Source organism: Rutidosis leptorrhynchoides, chromosome 10 (genome assembly GCF_046630445.1).
Source record: "Rutidosis leptorrhynchoides isolate AG116_Rl617_1_P2 chromosome 10, CSIRO_AGI_Rlap_v1, whole genome shotgun sequence".
Lineage (NCBI taxonomy): Eukaryota > Viridiplantae > Streptophyta > Magnoliopsida > Asterales > Asteraceae > Rutidosis > Rutidosis leptorrhynchoides.
The window spans coordinates 113,705,629-113,711,721 of record NC_092342.1 but is presented as its reverse complement, the minus strand read 5'-3'; positions in this window follow the sequence as shown (position 1 = coordinate 113,711,721).

Sequence of the window (6,093 nt, the reverse complement as noted above, 5' to 3'; positions counted from 1 at the left end):
ATGTTTACATGTAAATAAGTCATGAATGATTACTAATATTTTTGTAATTTTATGAGACATTTCATGCTAGTTGCCAAATGATGGTTCCCATATGTGTTAGGTGACTCACATGGGCTGCTAAGAGCTGATCATTAGAGTGTATATACCAATAGTACATACATCTAAAAGCTGTGTATTGTACGAGTACGAATACGGGTGCATACGAGTAGAATTGTTGATGAAACTGAACGAGAATGTAATTGTAAGCATTTTTGTTAAGTAGAAGTATTTTGATAAGTGTCTTGAAGTCTTTCAAAAGTGTATGAATACATATTAAAACACTACATGTATATACATTTTAACTGAGTCGTTAAGTCATCGTTAGTCGTTACATGTAAATGTTGTTTTGAAACCTTTAGGTTAACGATCTTGTTAAATGTTGTTAACCTTTTGTTTATTATATCTAAAGAGATGTTAAATTATTACATTATCATGATATTATGATATATTAATATATCTTAGTATGATATATATATACAGTTAAATATTGTTACAACGATAATCGTTACATATATGCCTCGTGTCGAAATTCTTAAGTTAGTAGTCTTGTTTTACATATGTAGTTCATTGTTAACACACTTAATGATATACTTAATTATAATTTTATCATGTTAAACATAGTATATCAATATCTTAATATGATTCATATGTATTTAGTAAGACGTTGTTATAACAATAATCATTATATATATATCGATTCGAGTTTCTTAATTCAATAAACTCATTTTTATGTGTATCACTCATTGTTAATATACTTAGTGAGATACTTACTTATCATAATCTCATGTTAACCATATATATATATATCCATATATATATCATCATGTAGTTTTTACAAATTTTTAACGTTCATGAATCGCCGGTCAACTTGGGTGGTCAATTGTCTATATGAAGCACATTTCAAATAATCAAGTCTTAAAAAGTTTGATTGCTTAACATGTTGAAAACATTTAATCATGTAAATATACCAATTTCATTTAATATATATAAACATGGAAAAGTTCGGGTCACTACACCATATCATATGTATGTGTGCGGGCGTGAAGTGTGGGTTTAAAGTTCGGGCATTCGATACTACATTTCACGTGACGGGTGGGTTTAAAGTTCGGGCGACGATACCACCCAAGGGACTAGTGATGCATACTAGTGGTGTCTGCGTGGCTAACGGTTCATTCACGAGAATCGTTCCCTTTGTGTTTTGGATAACCATGGTTAAGAGATGTAGTGTAGCATATTATGTTTGTTCGTGTTATATGCTATTGATGTGCTAGCTTGTGTTACCGGAGGTTTAGCGTTATACTTTGCGATGGTATGCTAATTTAAATGCTAGCGTGTATGAGGTAATTGTGTAGTGATTGCAAGTAAGTAGGTTGTATATGTATGTGTATAATTAGTGCATTCACTAAGCGTTTTGCTTACCCTCTCGTTGTTTACCTTTTTAGGCTCCGGTGTGGATAAGGGCAAAGGTATTCGGTTGGATTAGTGAATCTCGAGGGATTAGCTTTTTGGAAGTTCGGCCAAGATTGGGTAGTTTAACCCCAAACACCATGCTCTAGTATCGTTTGGAAATTAAACTTGTATGGTCGAAACTTGTATTTTTGAACGAAACTCGTAAAATGGCCAATGTAGGCCCGATGTTGTAAAACTTGGTTTTATTGTAGAAACTCCTTAGTTTTAATTATGTTAACATGTTGCGAAAAGCGTTTCGTTCAATAGTGTCAGGAAGCGGGTTTTTCGCTCATGTAATTTGGACACCTTGATCAGAATCTGGCTGTTCATTTGGACGCCGTCCAAATTTTCTGGACGCCGTCCAAGTCTTTTTTGCTGGATGCCGTCCAGATGTGTTGAAAAATAATTTTTTTTTTGGGTCGTATTTTGGTATAACGAGGTTTGGGTCGTTACAAGTGATATCAAAGCATGCTTTAAGGGATTTAGGCGACTTGAGAAAGGTGCATAGACTTAGACTTTATTGTATATGCGCATTATGTGGGACTTGTAGGAGATGGGTCAGACCGGGGATTGGTTAGTGCCTAGGTTTAGGTGAACTAACTATGCGCTAATTATTTTGTGTTGTGTTTTGCAATAATCAAGTGAGATAGACATTGTACTAGCGAGTTAATGTGACGTGCTCGCGTAACAATGATTAGCTACCATTGTTACGGGTTCAAATTGTGTCAAACAAGCAATGTACGATTATTGTTGAGCAAGATGGGGCGGAGAGGTGTACATGAATATTATGTTGTATCCTTTCATTTCATTGTTTAATCTATTTCCGTTTTATAGTATGAAGACGAGAAACGGACCCGAGAACCATGAAGGAGGTACGAGCGGGGACCTCGAGTTTACGGCCAAGGTTGAGGCCATCATTAAAAAGCAAAAAGCGTAATTTCTTGAGGATGTCCGAAAGGTTTTCCAAGAATCGGTTGATGGGCAAGTAACCGAGTTAATCAATGAGCGAATGAATGCCGCAATTGAAGAGGCATTAGAAGCTAGAAACATTCATCCTCGGGGCGAAGGGGGTGATGGTAGTGTTGGGCATGGAAGGCGAGACTTCCATTACAAAAATTTCAAGGATGCTCAACCTCCTATATTCAATGGGGTGAGAGATCCGTTGAAAAGCACATCTTGGATCTCCGACATCGAGGGGGCTTTCCATACCGCCTAATGTCCTCCCGAGAAGAAGACGAGATACGGTTCTAGTATGTTGCATGAAGAGGCCAAGTTATGGTGGGACGATAAAATTCGATTATATGGGGAAGAGCAATGCATGAGCTTGACGTGGGAAGAGTTTAAAAAGAAATTTTTCAAAGAATACCGAACTCCTTCCGACCTTGATAGAATCCGGGACGAGTTACACAATTTGCGACAAGGTTCAATGGACTTGGTTACTCTCAAGTCTACCTTCTTGGCAAAGACTCGTTTTTGTCCAGAGTATGTTGGTGATGATCACAAGTTGATGCTAGATTTTTATCGTACACTAAGCGATGAGTTGAAGGGTAAGATTAGTCGGGGAATGGCTAAGTCTTTTGATGAGTTATTTGAATTGGCTCGGGGTTTCGAGCCGGAGGTTCCAAGAAGAAGCGACTTCTCTTTCTCAAAGAGAAAATTTGAAGGTTCGAGTCATTCGAACTTTTCCAACAAGAAAAACAAGAAGGGTTCCGAAAGTGTTAATAGTGTGAAGAAGGGTAGTTCCGAAAGTTTTCTCCCTACTTGTTATAATTGTGGGCAAAAGGGTCACATCTCTCGTGAATGCCCAAAACCGCCTACACACAAAATCAAGTGTTTCAATTGTCAAAAAGAAGGGCACCGAAAGATGGAGTGTCCCGATTTGTATGGTGATCAAGTGAAGAGGTTAGAGAAAGCGGCGGGTACGGCTAGGGGTCTCAACTACTTGATGACCAATGATGAAGCCAAACAATCCAACTAAGTTGTCTCAGGTACTTTTATGGTTAACTCCAATCCGGTAAGGATCCTTTTTGATAGCGGTGCTAATTTATCATTTGTATCTTCGAGATTTGTTTATAAGCTTGATAAACCGCTAGCTAAGTTAAGTCATCCGGTAGAAGTTGAAACAGCGGATGGTAAGACGGTGCTAGGGGTTGATGTTTGTAATGATTGTGATATTTTGTTTGGTTCCAAAATGTTTAAAATTGATATTATCCCGATGACTTTGGGTGAATTCGATATTGTCGTTGGTATGGATTGGCTCGATCGTTATAGGGCCGATATTGCATGCCATGAAATATCTATTCGTGTGAAGACCCCAAGTGGGGGAGAGTTAATTATTCATGGCGAGAGACGGAGAAGACTTGTGCCATTATGCACTTATGCGCGGGCACATCGTTTTCTTGTTAGTGGTGGCAGGCTTTTCTTGCTCATGTAGTTGATACTCGTGAAGAGCCACCATCCATTCATGAAATTCCGGTGGATAGTGAATTCGAAGACATTTTTTCGGATGAATTACTGGGTGTTTCAGCGGAAAGACAAGTTGAATTTCGCATCGAGTTGGTTCCGGGTGCTACTCCCATTGCTAAAACTCCTTATCGTTTAGCACCAACGAAGATGCAAGAGTTATTAAATCAAACCCAAGAGTTGCTTGAAAAGGGTTTTATTCGACCGAGTGCTTCACCATGGGGCGCTCCAGTTTTATTCGTAAAGAAGAAGGATGGTAGTATGCGGATGTGCATTGATTATCGTGAGTTGAACAAGGTGACAATCAAGAATCGTTATCCATTGCCTCGGATTGACGATTTGTTTGATCAACTCCAAGGCGTGACTTACTTTTCTAAAATCGACTTACGGTCCGACTATCACCAAATGCGGGTCCGTGAGGAAGATATTGAGAAAACGGCCTTTCAAATGCGTTATGGGCATTTTGAGTTTGTAGTTATGCCTTTTGGCCTTACGAATGCACCGACGGCATTCATGGATCTTATGAACCGAGTGTGGCAACCTATGTTGGACAAGTCAGTTATTGTGTTCATTGACGACATATTTGTCTATTCGAAGAGTATAAAGGAACATGAACATCATTTGCGTGGTGTGTTGAAGACGTTGCGGAAGGAGAAGATGTATGCAAAATTCTCCAAATGTGAATTTTGGTTAAGGGAAGTTCAATTCCTTGGCCATATTGTGAACAAGGATGGTATTCAAGTAGATCCGGGGAAAATTGAGACGGTGAAGAGTTGGGGACGACCGACTACGCCTACGGAAATTCAGAGTTTTCTCGGATTGGCCGGTTATTATCGTCGGTTTATCCAAGACTTTTCTAAAATCGCTTCTCCATTGACAAAGTTAATGAGAAAAAACGCGAGATTTAATTGGGAAAACGAGCAAGAAATTGCTTTCCAATTGTTAAAAGAGAATTTATGTCAAGCTCCGGTTTTAGTGTTGTCGGAAGGTGTAGAAGGCATGACGGTTTATTGTGATGCTTCTTTAAATGGGATCGGTTGTGTTCTAATGCAACGAGGTAAAGTCATTGCGTATGCCTCTCGACAATTAAAGGAACACGAAACGAGATATCTGACTCATGATCTTGAGTTGGCGGTGGTTGTTCATGCGTTGAAAATTTGGCGCCATTACTTGTATGGTGTCAAGTATACGATTTATTCGGATCACAAGAGCCTAAAACACCTTTTTGATCAACGAGATTTGAATTATCGACAACGTAGGTGGATGGATGTGGTAAAAGATTATGATTGTGAAATACTTTATCATCCGGGCAAGGCGAATGTGGTCGCGGATGCGTTAAGTCGGAAGAGTCAACATCCGGCGATACGAGTAGGATCGTTACGCATGATTATTACAAACGATTTTCTTGTAAAGCTTGGTGAGATACAAATTGAGGCTTTTGTTAACAACAAACATGAGGAACGAATCGTGGGCCAAACGGAGTTTATTACCTTAGGTCTGCACGGTTTGTTATCTTTTCAAGGAAGGGTATGGGTGCCTAAAATGGGAGATTTCCGACGAGTGCTACTTGATGAAGCACATAAGTCAAAGTATCCCATTCATCCGGACACGACGAAAATGTATCTTGATTTGAAGAAAGAGTATTGGTGGCCGGGCATGAAACGTGATGTTGTAAAGTATGTTGAACAATGTGTCACATGTTTGCAAGTTAAGGCCGAGCACCAGAAGCCGTATGGTAAGTTACAACCGTTGGAAGTCCCAAAATGGAAATGGGAGCACATTACCATGGATTTCATTACAAAGTTACCAAAGACGGCGAGAACCCAATTTGATACGATTTGGATGATAGTTGACCGATTGACGAAAAGTGCTTTGTTTCTTCCCATTCGGGAAACGATATCGTCGGAGGTTTTGTCAAAATTGTTTATCAATGAGGTGATATCGAGACATGGGGTTCCTATATCTATTATTTCGGATCGAGACACTCGTTTCACTTCTCGGTTTTGGAATAAGTTTCATGAAGATATGGGTACACAATTAAGAATGAGCACGGCGTACCATCCTCAAACAGACGGTCAAACCGAACGTACGAATCAAACATTGGAGGATATGTTACGGGCGTGTATTGTTGATTTTGGTGGT